Source organism: Gopherus flavomarginatus, chromosome 9, assembly GCF_025201925.1.
Source record: "Gopherus flavomarginatus isolate rGopFla2 chromosome 9, rGopFla2.mat.asm, whole genome shotgun sequence".
In the NCBI taxonomy this organism is placed as follows: Eukaryota; Metazoa; Chordata; order Testudines; family Testudinidae; genus Gopherus; species Gopherus flavomarginatus.
In genome coordinates this window covers 42,291,395-42,308,059 of record NC_066625.1, presented here as the reverse complement: position 1 = coordinate 42,308,059, position 16,665 = coordinate 42,291,395, and positions in this window count along the sequence as shown.

The following is a 16,665-nucleotide window of genomic DNA, read 5'->3' as shown; positions in this document are numbered from 1 at the left end:
TGTGACACCCAACCCCCAACTCCTTCCCAGGCTCTAGCTGAAGCCAGAGCATTGGCCTGAGCAGCCAAGAAGAGGTTCCAGCCCTGAAGGGAGCAGGACGTTCAGCACAATAGTAAAACTGCAGAAACACAACCACCTAGAGACTCAAACCCTCAATCTTCTGATCCCCATTCAGACGCCTTATCCATTAGGCCACATAAGAAAAGACCCTCCAAGCACTTCTTTGGAAAAGGCAGACACTGTGTTTCTCAGGTCATCTACTGAGGGGGGCTGAGACTCTCTGGGCACAAGAAGTCGAGTTCCCAGCAACACGTGAGACTTAATTCTATGGAGCCAGGTGCAGGGCTTTGGAAGGGAGGCTCAGGCATGGGGGATTAGGGTGCAGCGGATGGACCGGCTGTCCAGGTGTGGAGATTTAGTCACACTGAGGCACAGAAGGGAGGAGGAGGAGTAATCCTGCTGACAGTCAGTGGCTGTGCAGAAAAAGAGGAGGGGTTCTGGGGACATTTTTTGCCTCTCTTTTGCCCATCTGCTCGCTCTTGTGGTGAATGGGGAAGATGGTCTCAACTAGCTCAGTTGGTAGCACATCAAGCTCTTAATCTGAGGACCCAGGGTTCAAGCCCCTGTCTTGGCACCCAGTTTCAAATTGCCTTTTGTGCCAGGAGCCAAATGATTCCTGGTGCTTCTCCACCAGACACATGCAGATTCCCAGAATCCATGGCCATTTCCTGGAAAGGTTCCTTTCCTCAGGAATCAGGAGAGAGGCAACATCCACATTACCAGAGGACCTCCTGCAGGCATGCTGCTGAAGGCAGCCTGACTGCCACCCTCACAGTGACCAGCAGGCCGTTCCCTGCAGCTTGCCATCCCAGGCATGCACTTGCTGCGCTGGTGCCTGGAGCTGTCCCTGTCCCTGACCCAGGGCAGAGGACATTGGAAGCTGAACATCCAGAGCTTGCAAGATAAAGGAGCAGGGGGGTGAGGTATGGCAGTGTTGGCAGAACAGGAAAGCATCAGAGGGTTCTATGGCAACCAGAGGGATTGACGGAAGTCGGTGAGGGAGGAGTTGGCGGCTTTGTTCCAGCGGTCAGGCAAACACCGCAATATCAAAGAAACCAATGGTGCCAAGTCCTGCAGTGTTGCCTGTGTAATTTCCACAAGAGCATCCAGGCTGGGGAGCCAGTGATCCTGTGACTGTACAACCGGATCAAGTGACAGCTGCCCGAGTTCCATGAGATGAGGCTGCAGCTGGCCGATATGAGCGGGAGCACCGAGTGAAGGGAGGGGCGTCCTCCCCTGACATTTTTGCAGCCTGCAGGGAATGGAGACCAAGCAGGGGGATGTGGGGACTCGGGGCAGGACCCGCGGATCCCATAGTGCAGGACAACAGTCGCTGGAGGAGGAGAGAGAGTCCTGCGAGAGGAAGCCGCTGGTGGGAAGCAATAAGTGCAGAGTGCAAACCAGTCAGCCGAGAGACACAGGGGTCTAGAAAACAAAACGGGAGCAGGTTCCATGGTGTAATGGGCAGCACTCAGGACTTTAAATCCTGAAATCTGAGTTCAAATCTCAGGGGGACCTCCTGCAGATATTGTAGTTTGCTACAAAGTCTTGGAGCTCAATGCGTATAGTTACTTTCTACCTGGGTAAACTTCAGCAAGGTTTTTTTCTCCTCCTCATGGGTCACTGATGCCCACTGGAGATAGGTCTTTGGTCCAGCTGGCCGCTATAGGGTGGGGTCCTAGAACTTAACAGTCTGGCTAGAGATTCCTGCGGGTTGACCTGATGGTTTGGTTTCTTGCTGCTTCATCTGATGTCCACAACTTTGGTCCCTGTAGCTGCAGCTCTTCCTCTTGCTCACATGGCATTTAAAGGAAGGAGTGCCAGGGCCAGGCTTCCCAGGCTGGAGCCCAGCACACCTCTCCTCCTCTGGGCACCTAGAGCAGAGGCGGCTGGCGCTGACAGCTCCAAGGGAAGGCTTAAAAGCCACACAACAACCGAGGACAGGGCAAGAGGAGGGCAGGACCATGCCTATGTGTGGCCTTCAGACAGGCACAAAAACACTCAGCCAGCCTGCTCCCTGCCATGCCAAACACCCACTGAAGGCCACCCACAGACCAGCATGCGAGGCAGCTGCTGATGTTCTGTGGCCGTTATCGAAGAGGGTAGGAAAGCAGGGCCAACCCCCCTGGTGGGGCCTCTTACCATTCCCACTCAAGGTGCTCACTTTTGCCATGGGGCAGGAGATTTTACCCCAAGAGACTTTTCTCCAGCTGGCAAGAAGCAGAGAAACACCCAGGCTCCATGTAGCAAACCACCTCAAACACAGAGACTGGTGCACATTTGGAAGAGAGAAACTGCTCTACACACTAGCCTGGGCAGCCGCCCATTTTCTTTGGCAAGTCAGGAACGGCAAAGGCTACACTGGAAGTACCTGGGGCTCCTGCCCCAGCCTTTGTGATGCCTATTCCCCGCAACTCCTTCCCAGGGGTTTAGCTGAAGCCAGAGCATTGGCCTGAGCACCCAAGAAGAGGTTTCAGCCCTGAAGGGAGCAGGACTTTTAGCCCAAAGGTAAAGCTGCACAAGCACAACCATGAAGAGACTCAAACTCTCAATCCCCTGATCCGAAATCAAATGCCTTAGCCATTAGGCCACGGGGACACATAAAAAAAGGCACTCCAGGGACTTCTTTGGAAAACGCAAACACTGATGCATCCAACGAAGTGGTGATTCACCCACGAAAGCTCATGCTCCAATATGTCTGTTAGTCTATAAAGTGCCACATGACTCTTTGCTGCTTTTGCAGACGCTGTGTTTCTCAGGTCAGCTACTGAGGGGGGCCGAGACTCTCTGAGCACAAGAAGTCGAGTTCCCAGTGAGATGTGAGACTTAATTCTCTGGAGCCGGGTGCAGGGAGGCTCAGGCATGGGGGACTGTGGTGCAGCAGATGCACCAGCTGTCTAGCTGCGGAGATTTAATCTTACTGAGGAGGAGGAGGAGGAATCCTGCTGATAGGCAGTGTCCAGGACCGGTGCAACCACTAGGCGAACTAGTCAGCTGCCTAGGGTGCCAAGTGGTTGGGGGAACCAAAAGCCACACTCAGATGAGGCAGTGGAGAGGAGGTAAGCTGGGGAGGGGGTTTGGGTGCGTGCGGGGAGAGGGCTTCCCGCAGCAAGTAACAAGGGCGGGGGCGTGCAGAGGAACCGCTTCCTGTCCCAGCTCACCTCTGCTCTGTTTTCTCCCCTGAGCACGCCGCCCCCGCTCTAATTCTCCTCCCCTCCTATGCTTGTCGCACTAAACAGCTGATTGGCACCGCAAGCCTGGGAGGCAGGAGAAGTGGAGCAGTGCCAGCGTGCTCAGGGGAGAAGGCAGAGCAGTGGGGAGCTGGGGCTGGGAGATGCTGCAGGAGGGGCTGCCTGGCTCTTCCCCATGGCCCCTGCCCCTGCTCTGCCCCAGTCCCGCTCTCCTGCCCCTGCACTCACTGCATGGTAAGTAGAGTGACCCAGCCCCAGCCTGGTCCACTCCCCTGGTTCCCAGCCATGCCGCCAGCAAGTGCTGTGGGGTGGTTCCCCCCTCTCCCCAAACTTGGTAGCCAGGGGAGTTCTATGGCTCTGGGTCTCTCATCCCTCCATCCCTTCCCTGCCCCCAATATCCCTCCTGGGCTCTGTGGGGCTGGGTCTCTCTCTCTGCCCCTGTGCTCCCCCATGCACAGCATGTCCTGGGAGAGACTCAGTTTCCCTGGACCAACATTTCACCACTCCACACATGTCTCTTCTGTTCCCCACCTCCCTCCACCCCACCGCATTTCCCCTGAACCCTAGGCTGGGTCTCTGCCAACCCCCTCTCCTCTCCTCCTGACCCCAATATCTCCTGCCCCTATGGGTCTATGGGGCTGGGTCTCTCCCTCCTTTCATCCCCTCCTCCAATATCTCCCTGCCCCTATGAGTCTATAAGGCTGGGTCTCTCCGTCCCCCATTCTCCCCTCATCCCCTCCCCCAATATCTCCCTGCCCCAGGCTGTGACGTGCTATGATGTGTGCTGGGGCTGTGATGTGCTGGGGCCAGGGCTGGGTTTTTGCCACCCCAAGAGGCGGGGAAAAAAAAACAACCCACGATCGCAATCGGCGGCTGCTCCATTGCGCTGCCTTATTCTTCGGCGGCAATTTGGTGGCAGCTCCATTTCGCCGCCTTTTTCTTCGGTGGCAATTTGGTGGCAGCTCCTTCCCTCCGAGAGGGACCGAGCGACCTGCTGCCGAATTGCTGCCAAAGAGCCCGACGTGCCGCCCCTTCCCTTTGGCTGCCCCAAGCACCTGCTTGCTGAGCTGGTGCCTGGAGCCGGCCTGGCTGGTGCTGTGACGTGCGCTGGGGCTGTGACGTGCTGTGACCTGCTCACTCCCCAAGGGCAACTCACTCCCTTGAAACCAGCAGGACAGAAGGGGTCACGTGTCCATGGATGGGGTTATGCAGATGAGCAGTGGCTGGTGGCAGTACGGGGAGCAGCGAGATAAACCGAAGGAGCCGGGCAGAGAGAATTCACTGTGTGTGGACAGAATCCGGTGTGGGGAGTTCGTGTGGGGAGTGCCTGCACCGGAGTCACTTCGGGGCAGTGATTGCCACTGAACTACGTAGTGACAAAAGGTGTGTGAATGGGGTGTGGTGCCTGGCTGGGAGCAGCTTGTGGTGATAAGAAAAGGGGTGGGAGCAAGAGGTCCTGTCCTAGCAGGGGGTGTATAGCCTGAGAGGGTGTTCTGTGGGTGCAAGTAGTTTTGGGGGCTTTTGCAATGACAAGGGGTGTCTGCAGCTAGAACCCTCCTAACCCCACTAGTTTTCTCTATGTTGCGGGGGGGGGGCAGATTCTGTGATGTCACATTCACTGGGGGAGGAGTTTGAATCATAACTCCAGAGTGGGAGAACAACTCCCCCGACTCCTGCTCAGTCTCCACTAGGGGGCTGGGCTGGGCTCTCGAGGGAGGGAAGCACAGGGAAAAACAGTCTCCCCTATGGAACCCAGGAGTCCTGGATCCCAGTCCCCCTGCTCTAGACCCCTTCCACTTCCAGAGCCAAGGATAGAACGCAGGGGTCCTGGTGTCCAGCCCCTCCCTGCTCTGACCACTAAACGCCACTGCCCTCCCAGGGTAGTGCAGTGGTCACTGGGTCTGTGTCCCAGCTCTGCTAAGGGCCTTGACTGATTTTCCCAAAGTGCTTCCTTCTGAATCTAGCCGACAAAGTGGGAATTCACGCACGAAAGCTCATGCTCCAATACGTCTGTTGGTCTATAAGGTGCCACAGGACTCTTTGCTGCTTTTAAAGATCCAGCACATCTGCCCTCTCTCCCCAGTCACTGCCCACCCTCGTGTGGGGGCACCAGCACTGTGCCGAGTAGTGATGGACAATTGTCCAAGCTGGACCAGGGGAGACGTGTGTGTCCCTGCTGCCTTCTGCTGAGCCCTGCTCTGTGTGTGTGTGCATCTGTGACACTGTATCAGTGTGTTGCTAGGCTAACCAGTAGGAAATGGCTTTGCAGGATTTTGTATTCTGCAGCAAGTGACACACACAGACACACACAAAGGGACTCACACAATCCCAAGAATACTCACATACAACACACCCAGAGGGACATGTTAGTCCAACCCCTAGAGAGAGAAACATTCAGACCCACAGCCACACTCACAATAACTCCCCACACCCACCATAACATTCACAGTTGTGCTCAGAGACACAACTGCACGCAGTTCACTCCCACTGCTCCAAATACAAGGACCTCCTGCCCCACACAGCATGTGCCAAGGCCTGTTGAACTCACTGCCACGAGACAGCTACCAATGAGAATGACCTCCTCGTGCAGCATCATCTGCTTGGCCCCCCATTCCCTCTTGGGGCATGCTGTGCAGCGTGGCTGGGGATTGTACAATAGCAGGCTGGGGCCGGGTCACTCCACTTCCTGCAGGAAGTAGCCAGCCCCCTGTCCCCCACAGAGGCCTGGGACCAGCCCCCCTCTGCTTCCCCACACACAGGCCTGGGGCCTCAGCCTGCTCTGCTCCCCTGGCTCCCAAGTTTGGGGAGAGAGGGGAACTGCCCCACAGCACTCGCCGGCAGCATGGCTGGGAGCCAGAGGAGTGGACCATGCAGTGAGTGCAGGGGCGGAGGGGTGGGGGGGGCAGGGCTGGGGCGGAGCAGGGGCGGGGGCCATGGCAAAGAGCCAGGCAGCCCCCCCTGCAGCAGCTCCGCAACCCAGCTCACCTCCCCTCTGCCTTCTCCTCTGAGCACGCTGGTGCCGCTCCACTTCTCCCGCCTCCCAGACTTGCGGTGCTAATCAGCTGTTTAGTGCGGCAAGCCTGGGAGGGAAGGAGAATTAGAGCGGGGGCAGCGTGCTCAGGGGAGAAGACGGAGCAGAGGTGAGCTGGGACAGGGAGCAGTACCCCTGCATGCCCCCACCCCCATTACTTGCTGCGGGCAGCCCTCTCCCCACACCCCCCTGCTAACCTCCACTCCTACCCTGCCTCTTCCCCCAAGACCCCTCCTCCCGCTCACTGCTCTCGGCTCCCTCCCCACCCTCACTCACTCTTACGGTGATTACAAAGTGGCAAGGCAGAGCCCTCCCATTTTTAAAAGTCCTGGGGTGTTGTTCGCCCCTGTTCAGGCACCCCTGCGTCCCAGCACTTCACACAGCTCTCCCTGATTTCATCTGTTAGTGAGGGAGGCTCACTGCTAGCGCAGACTGGGCAGTTTGTTGGATGAGAGACACTGTCCCAAAGCAGGACGAACGCTCAGACCTGGTGATCAGTGATTTCAGATCTGTTGGTCTGCAGCAAGACTCTACAGTGAGTCTCAGTCAGCTCTGTTATTACACAGGGACGAACAAAAGGGTCAAATGGTGCCTGGAAGCCTTAAGAAGAATCCATCCCACCAAGTGCAACACTTGTTGATACCAGCTCCTAACCCCACTGAGAATGTTTTGGGGTCACTCCTTGCCTTTATCAACCTAGGGGACTGAGAGACTAGGAATTAACAGGTGCTCCAGTGGCACAATTGATTAGCACACAGTACTTATAGGGCAGTGCTGAGGTTGTGAGTGCAAACCTCCCCTGGATCACTGGTTTTCATTAGCCAAATGGCTTCACCCCCTCATTTGGCCCTATGGAATGTAGAATTCTAGCCCTGGGGACATTGAAGCAACGTAAGAATCAAAAATACTCCTTCACTCATTACCTCTTCTCCAGAGTGCAGGTCAGAATCTACAATCCTTTCTCCCCGACCAGCCCCTGTGCCAGGATTCCTCAAGCAGAGCCTGGAGTCCTGCCATCCTTGACCCCTGAGCCTGGAGGGAGAGGAGCAAGGAGCCATTGTTAGAGGGCTTTCCCTTCCCCTGCCCGCTTCCCTGGCTCTTGTCACACAGACAGCAAGCAGCAAAAGACCAGAAGTCCGAAGCACAGAGAGAAGGATGTTTACTGGGGTTAGTTTCCAAGCAAGCAGATTCCAAAGCCCTTCACACAAGTCAGGCTGATCTCTATACATGGACAGTGTCCGTTCCCCAGTGTTCCCTACCCAGCTCTGACACCACAGAGCATTTACCCCACATCCCTGCAGACAATTCTTTCCTGGGTGTCCGGCTGGTGAGTCTTGCCCACATGCTCAGGGTTTAGCTGATCACCATATTTGGGGTCAGGAAGGAATTTTCCTCCAGGGCAGATTGGCAGAGACCCTGGGAGGTTTTCACCTTTCTCTGCAGCGTCGGGCATGGGTCACTTGCTGGAGGATTCTCTGCACCTTGAAGTCTTTAAACAATGACTTGAGGACTTCAATAGCTCAGACATAGGTCAGGGGTTTGTTACAGGAGTGGGTGGGTGACAATCTGTGGCCTGCGTTGTGCAGGAGGTCAGACTAGACGATCATAATGGTCCCTTCTGACCTTAAAGTCTATGAGTCTATGAGCTCTGACACTGCAGAGTGTTTACCTCACGTCCCCCTTCCCAGCTCCGACACTCCAGAGCCTTGCCTGTGTCCCTGTTCCCCGTTCCCTATTCCCATCCCCCCGTTAGCAAGCATGATTCCAATTTCCCCGCCCACTGCCTGTTTGACCCCAGTTTATACGGTAATATTCTCAGCGAGACCTTAACCAATCATTTTACTGAAATGTAATTAACCAATTCTAACCTATTGTAACAGAATTCTCTAACCAATTACATCCCACTCCCCTAATTATCTTATACCCTGTAAAATTAATTCTGCAGCAGACAGAAAGAATTAGAGGACCAGACAGATTGACAACAGAAAAGCGGGGGCCATAAAGATAAACTCTACAGAAATGACGGTTTCACAACCACAACCATTGAGAAGAGATTTCTTGCCAGACCGGATGCTCCCTTAAGATCTGTTTCTTTATCTGGTGGTGATGGGCACTATTGGGACAGGATCATCTTCCTAACAGCCCAACCCCACCTTAGTTCAGTGTGACGGGTTTCGGAGGTGAGGATGTGACCGTTCACTTCCCAGTGTATGGCTGCCCCTGCGGCTTAGCCAAAGGCCTTAGCCTACTGTCAAGGTTTTTTCCCCACTCTGAACTTTAGGGTACAGATGTGGGGGACCTGCATGGACCCTTCTAAGCTTAATTACTAGCTTAGATATGGTAACACTGCCACCATCCAGAAGTTAGTGTCTGGATCACTCCCTGTCCCCCCAAAACATTCCCCTCCCTGGGCAGCCTTGAGAGGCGTCACCAATTCCCTGGTGAACACTGATCCAACCCCCTTGGATCTTAAAACAAGGAGAAATTAACCATCCCCACTCCTTTTCCCCTACCAATCCCTGGTGAGTCCAGACCCAATCCCCTTGGATCTTAAAACAAGGAAAAATCAATCAGGTTCTTAAAAGAAAAAACTTTTAATTAAACAAAGAAAGATAAAAATCATCTCTGTAAAATCAGGATGGAAAATACTTTTCAGATTTATATAGCCCAGAGGAAACCCCTCTAGCCTTAGGTTCAAAGTTACAGCAAGCAGAGGTTAAATCCTCTCAGCAAACAAGGATCATTTACAAGTTGAGAAAACAAAAATAAGACTAACATGCCTTGCCTGGCTAATTACTTACAAGTTTGAAACATGAGAGACTGATTCAGAAAGATTTGGACAGCCTGGATGGACGTCTGGTCCCTCTTAGTCCCAAGAGCGAACAACCCCCAAAACCAAGAGCACAAACAAAGACTTCCCTCCACCAAGATTTGAAAGTATCTGTCCCCCGTTGGTCCTCTGGGCAGGTGTCAGCCAGCTTTATGGAGCTTCTTAACCCTTTAAAGGTAAAGGAGACATTAACCCTTAACTATCTGTTTATGACACCTATGAACAAGGGCTCAGACTCTCCTAGGGAGAGAAGGTCCAGACAGGCAGACTGGGACTTTGGTTCTTTGTTTTATACCCCTGTCACTAGCTGAGTGATAAAAATACACCTAAGTTCTTAAAGTCTAGGCCTGTACAAGCAGCCTGAATAGCTCTATTCTAACAGCCATCGGTCCCTGTGGAAAAATCTATGCAGGGTTGTCCCTAGACATTTTGGTGCCCTACACAACACCCCGTCCCCCAGTCCGAGCTGGCAGAGCGGAGCAGGCTGGGGCCAGGTCACTCCACTTCCCGCCGCCCGGTAATTGCAGGGCAGGCCAGACCCCACACTCACGGGGCAGTGGGAAGTGGAGTGATCCAGCCCCAGCCTGCTGCACTCTGCTCCCAGCCTTGGAACTTGGGCGGTGGGGGGAAACGCCCTCCAGCACTCACCAGCGCCGCAGCAGGGAGCTGGTGGAGCAGAGCAGGCTGGGGCCAGGTCGTTCCACTTCCCGGCGCCCGGTGAGTGCAGGATGAGACTGATCCCTCCTACAGTCCACCGGGATGCAGCTAAGGGGAAGGGGTGGAGTGGGAGGGGGGAAAGGGGCAGCTTTCCTGGCCGTCTCAGCCAGCCGAGGGATCGGGCTGGCCGTCGGAGCAGTATGCAGCTGTGTAGGGCACCAGGAAAAATGGGGCAACTTGGTGTCTCCACATCCTTTCACCAGGCAATGTCCCTGTGGTGTGTGCTGTCTTCATAGGTCCTTTCTCAGTCTTTCTCACCCTCCTGTTTTGAGTCTCCTGTGTCCCTGCTTTCAAGCACAGACTAACTCTGGCTGTTCAGGAGAGGGGAGGACCATGCCTATGTGTGGCCAGCAGACAGCGACAAAGACCCCTAGCCAGCCTGCTCCCTGCCATGCCAAACATCCACTGAAGGCCACCCGCAGACCAGCAGGCGAGGCGGCTGCTGATGCTCTGTGGCCAACATCAGAAGAAGGTAGGAAAGCAGGGCCAGCCCCCCGGTGTGGCCTCTGTCTGTTCCCACTCACAGTGCTCACTTTTGCAGTGGGGCAGGAGATTTTACCCCAAAAAGCTTTTCCCCAGCTGGCGAGAAGCAGAGAAACACCCAGGCTCCCAAGGTGCTATTTACCAAGCCCCCTCAAGTACAGGGACAGGCGCATATTTGGAAGAGGGAAACTGCTCTACACACCAGCCCAGGCAGCTGCCCAGTTTCTTTGGCAAGTCAGGAACAGCAAAGGCTAGACTGGAAGTACTTGGGGCTCGTGTCCCAGCCTTTGGGATGTTCAACACCCGACTCCTTCCCAGGGCTCTAGCTGAAGCCAGAGCATTGGCCTGAGCGACCAAGAAGAGGTTCCAGCCCTGAAGGAAGCAGGACTTTCAGCACAATAGTAAAACTGCACGAGCACAACCATGAAGAGACTCGAACTTTCAATCACCTGACCCAAAGTCAGATGCTTTATCCATTAGGCTATGTGGTGACATAATAAAAACTTCTCCAAGTACTTCTTTAGAGAAGACGGACACTGTGTTTCTCTGACTTAGGTCATCTACCGACAGGGGCCGAGACTCTCTGGGCACAAGAAGTCGAGTTCCCAGTGAGATGTGAGACTTAATTCTATGGAACCAGGTGCAGGAGTTTGGCAGGGAGGCTCATGCATGGGGGATTGAGGTGCAGCAGATGGACCGGCTGTCTAAGTGCAGAGATTTAGTCGCACCGAGGCACAGGAGCGAGGAGAAGGGGGAATCCTGCTGATGGTCAGTGGCTGTGCAGAAAAAGGGTGTTGGTTCCCCCATCCTAAATGGGCTGGTTGGCTTGACCCTTCTCCCCTCTGCAGAGCATCGTGGGGACTGCAGCTCACCCCTTGTGGGGCAGGAGGGCACAGGTTCAGGGCGCTGGGCTCTGATGCACCTGGAAGTCAGATCCGTTGGGGTGGGGTGGGGTGGGGGGGCAGGGGAGGGCAGGGCAAGGCAGGGCAGGGCCTGTGGTTTACGTTCTGCCTTGCCTGGTGCTGGGCCATTGCACAATCCCCAGCCATGCCGCACAGCGCACCGCAAGAGGCAGGGGGGCAAGCAGATGATCCAGCACAATGGGGGAGAGGAAATGTGGTTGGGGAGAGGAAAGGCCTTGGGTTGCACTGAGGGAGTGCAGATCAGGGGTGACACCTCAGAAACCTGCAGCAAAGGGATGGACAGGTGGGCTGCGTGGATAGAAAAGGCAGCGAGCCTAAAAGGGGAGTGGGGTCTAATGGTCAGAGCAGGTGGGGGTTGGGCTCTATCCCTGGCTCTGGGAGCAGACGTGGGTCTAGAGGTGAGAGCAGGGGGACTGGGAGCCAGGACTCCCGGGTTCCATAGTGGCGGCTGTTTTTTCCTGTGTCTCCCTCCCTAGAGGTCCCAGCCCAGCCCCCTAGTGGAATCTGACTGGGGGAGGGGGTTGCCCTGCCACTCCAGATTCGTGATTCGAAACCCTCTCCCCACGGGTTCTGACATCACAGAATGTCCCCCCAAGTCAGAAATTAGGAGCCCCTCCCCGCATGCAGAGGAAGCTAGTGAGATTCTAGGGGGTCTCTGGCAGAGGTGACAGCACCCACCAGACACCCACTAATGGTTGCAAGGAGAACCTCCTGCACAGCCTCCTGCTACGAGGGACCGGGGGCGCCCAGCCAGGGTCAGGAGGTGTGCTCCCCCTGAGCCCCTCCCCCGTTACTCCAGGATCTGAGCATCTTCCTAATTCGCAGGGTAATTCTCCTCCTAGGCTCGTGCGCCACCAGCCCCATTTCCCAGACGGGAGAACTGAGGCCCAGAGAGGCTGAGTGATGTGCCCAAGGATACCCAGGAAGTCTGTGGCAGAGGAAAGCATGTTTCTGCCTCCTCACTCCCAGGTCTGGCCTGCTCCTGGGTCACTGGATGGTGCAGGGGGGGCCCTCGGGGCAAGGGGCAGTGCAAGGGGGGGCCTCAGGGGAAGGAGCAGTGCAGGAGCGGGGTCCCAGGAGAAGGAGCAGTGGGAGGGCAGGGTCTCAGGGGAATGTGAGGGGGCGGGTCCCAGGTGAATGGGTGGTGTAAGGGTGGGGTCTCAGATGAATGGGTGGTGCAGGGGCGGGGTCCCAGGAGAAGGAGCAATAGGAGGGCAGGGTCTCAGGGGAATGTGAGGGCAGGGTCTCAGGTAAATGGGTGGTGCAGGGGCAGGGTCCCAGGAGAAGGAGCAGTGGGAGGGCAGGGTCTTGGGGCAATGTGAGGGCGGGGTCTCGGGTGAATGGGTGGTGCAGGGGGGTCTCGGGGCAATGTGAGGGCGGGGTCTCAGGTGAATGTGTGGTGCAGGGGGGTCTCGGGGCAATGTGAGGACAGGGTCTCAGGTGAATGGGTGGTGTAGGGACGGGGTCCCAGGAGAAGGAGCAGTGGGAGGGCAGGGTCTCAGGGGAATGTGAGGGCAGGGTCCCAGGTGAATGGGTGGTGTAAGGGTGGGGTCTCAGGTGAATGGGTGTTGCAGGGGCAGGGTCCTAGGAGAAGGAGCAGTGGGAGGGCAGTGTCTCAGAGGAATGTGAGGGGGGTCCCGGTGAATGGGTGGTGTAAGGGTGGGGTCCCAGGTGAATGAGTGGTGCAGGGGCAGGGTCTCGGGGGAATGTGAGGGCGGGGTCTCAGGTGAATGGGTGGTGCAGGGGCAGGGTCTTGGGGGGAAGGGGCGGTGCGGGGCAGGGAATTGGGAGAATGGGCAGTGTGGCATTGGGGATTTCGGGGAGGAGGCAGTGTGAGGGCAGGGTCTCGGGGCAAAGGGGAAGGGTGTAGACGGGGTCTCAGGCAAAGGGGTGATGTAGGGATGGCGATTCAGGGGAATGGGTGGTGAAGGGGCGGGGACTAGATGGAAGGGGCCAGGGGGGGGCTGGGACTGGGGGAGGGGCAGTGCAGGGGCGGGGTCTCGGGGGAAGGGTCGATGCAGGGGTGAGGTCTCAGGGAAAGTGGCGGGGACTGGGGGTAGGGGTGGTGCAAGGGCAGGACCTCGGGGGAAGGGGCGATGCAGAGGTGGGGGTTAGGGGAAGGGGCAGGGCCTCGGGGGAAGGGGCGATGCAGAGGTGGGGGTTAGGGGAAGTGGCAGGGCGTCGGGGGAAGGGACGATGCAGAGTTGGGGGTTAGGGGAAGGGGCAGGGCCTCGGGGGAAGGGACGATGCAGAGATGGGGGTTAGGGGAAGGGGCAGGGCCTCGGGGGAAGGGACGATGCAGAGATGGGGGTTAGGGGAAGGGGCAGGGCCTCGGGGGAAGGGACGATGGAGAGATGGGGGTTAGGCGAAGGGGCAGGGCCTCGGGGGAAGGGAGGATGGAGAGATGGGGGTTAGGGGAAGGGGCAGGGCCTCGGGGGGAGGGACGATGCAGAGATGGGGGTTAGGGGAAGGGGCAGGGCCTCGGGGGAAGGGAGGATGGAGAGATGGGGGTTAGGGGAAGGGGCAGGACCTCGGGGGAAGGGACGATGCGGGGGAAGGGATTAGAGGGAACAGGTGATGCAGGGGCAGGGATTTAGGACAATGTGAGCACAGGGTCTTGGGTGAATGGGTGGTGTAGGGGCGGGATCTCAGGGGGAAGGGGCGGTGCAGGGGCAGGGTCTTGGGGCAATGTGAGCACAGGGCCTCGGGTGAATGGGTGGTGCAGGGGCAGGGTCTCAGGGCAATGTGAGGGTGGGGTCCCGGGTGAATGGGTGGTGTAGGGGCAGGGTCTCAGGGGGAAGGGGCAGTGCAGGGTTAGGCTCTCAGGGGGAAAGGGAAGCTCAAGGGCAGGAACTCTGGAGAAGGGGCAATGTGAGGGCGGGGGTGGGACCTTGGGGAAAGGGTGCAGGGGAGGGGTGTATTGGGGAGGCACAATGCAGGAGTGTGGATTTGGGGGAAGGGGCATAGTGAGGGTGGCGTATTGGGGAAAAGGGGCAATGCGAAGGTGGAGCCTTGGAGGAAGGGGCAGAGGCAGGGCTTTGGGGAATGGGGCACGGATTAGGGGAACAGGTGACGTGAGGCCAGGACGTCGGGGGTAGGGGCAGTGTGGGGGCAGGACCCCAAGAGGAGGGGGCAGGGGCAGGGCTTCGGGGAATGGGACAGGGATTAGGGGAACAGGTGATGTGAGGCCAGGACGTCGGGGGTAGGGGCAGTGTGGGGGCAGGACCCCAGGAGGAGGGGGCAGGGGCAGGGCTTTGGGGGGAGGGCGGAGCTCGGGGAATGAGGAGGATTAATTCGGTTCAGCGGCAGGTTTGTCTGCGGGTGACACTGGCACTGCAGGGGGGGTTAAAGCCGGGCTCACCCGAGGGAGGAGGACGGGGCTGGGTGGCCGGGCACAGCGGGAGTTCGGGGAGTGACAAGGAGCCGGTTACAAGGCTCATCGGACACACCCAGAAACCAGCTCACACCCAGACGGGGGGTTAAAGCCCCAGCGAACAAGAGGCGCTGGGAAGATCCCCGCGGTGCAGACAAATGTACCAAGTCACCGGGCAGAGACAGACCCGGCACTGACCTCCCCCCCGCCACCCGGTCCTCGGCCTCCGGCCCCAGCGCTCACGCTCCCGCCCCGATCAGCTGCTTTGTGCGGAGGGTGAAAGAGGCGAAGCGGCGCGGCACGTTCCCGCGCGGAGCAGGTTAATACACTGCAAGGGGGCGGGGCTCTCTGGGGGGCGGGGCGGGGGCGGAGTTAGGGGGGTTGTCAGGTTGACCCAGGGAGCTGCCCTCAACTGGTCTCGAGAGGACGGAGGCGCCCCAGGGCAGACTGGGAGTTGTAGTTCATGGCTCGTCTCAGAGCGGAAGTGACGCAGGGTTGCTCATCAACGCGCCTACTCCCGGAGCACACTGGGAAGCGTAGTTCTCCCTCTCACACGCGGCCTGTATTGGAGGAGGGGCCGTATTTCGTCAGTTCGCCTCGCCCCTCCCCGCTCCCTGATTGGTGGAGAGAGCGCGGGACAGACTCAGTGGGCGGGGCGAGCCTGGCCGGCTTTAGGGAAGGTGGGGGGGCCCAATTCGGACAGTCTCGCTGGGGCCCCGGCAGGGAAGACCAAACAAAACCCCCGGTACAAACCCTGTGGGGCGGTGCTCAGCGGGCGGCGCTCCCAGTCTGCGGCGGGTCCTGCACTCGCTCCCGATCTGCGGCGGCGCTGAGGGACCTGCTGCCGCAGACCCAGAGCCAGCGCAGGACCCGCCGCAGAAGTGCTGCCGCAGACCCGGAGCGCCGCCCGCTGAGCCCACACTAAACAGGCGCCTCCAGCTAGGGCAGAGATTCTCAGCGTGCGGGGCCGGGATTGGGGGATTGGTCTAACGCCAGCCCTGGGGGTGAGGCCCTGGTTCCCTGGCCCCGAGGCTTCGCTGCCCCCCCCCCCACCATGGGGGCAGCCGGGAGGCGGGGCGGGGCCAGGCCGAGGAGCACAGAGGCGGGACGGGGAGAGGCGGCTCCACACTGGGGGACCAGGGGCTCAGACACCCAGTTCCAGGCGCCAGGCCCAGCCCCTGCCCCGGGAGCAGCCCCGGGCCCGTGGGAGCTGGGCTGCGGGGGGCACAGGGCAGAGGCAGCACAGAGTGAAAGGGCTTCACCCCGCCCCCGCCAGCTGGGCCTGGAGGGCAGCGGGGTGGGGGGCGGTAAGCTGCCTGGGAGCAGGCCCACAAGCGGCAGCCTGGGGCTGCAGGGCCTTCGACCTCCCCCAACCTGCCCCCCAGTGTCCCCCCCATCCGCTGTGACTCTCCTGCTAGCACCGCCCCCTCCTCTCCTTCTGTAGGGCCCCAGCAGCCCCTTCAAGCCCCCCCAACCAGCCCCCCAGTGTCATCCCATCTGTTGTGACCCTCTCGCCAGCCCCACCCCCATCTGTGGGGATCCCTCAGCCCCCAGCATCCCCTCCCCCATCGTGTACACTCTACCTGGCCTTTCCCTTCGCTCCGACCTCCTCCTCCCCCTCTGTCCTCAGCACCCCGACACTGACCTCCTCCTCTCGCCCCACCCCTGACATCCTCCTTTCCGTTCTCAGCACCCCACCACCCCTTTCTCCTCCTCCCCCCCAACCCCGTCCTCAGCGCCCCACCCCTAATTGTCTCCAACCCATTTTTCATTGCTGGAACCCACTTTCCCATCCCCCCACTCCCTCAGTCCATCCCCAGGGTGTGAGGTTCCTCATCTTCAATCTCTGCTGCACCCAAACCTGCCAGGTTCCCCTTTTCAACAACTGTGGGGTCATCCAACCCACCGACACCCATCCACTCTGAGCTCTCTAAATCCCACATTCCCACAATGCACGTTGGTAACCCCACCCTCCTCTATCCCTAATCCCCCTATTCCCTTCCCTGGGGTCCTCCTGGACACCCCAACCCACAGTCAGGCCCCCACATACATCCCAG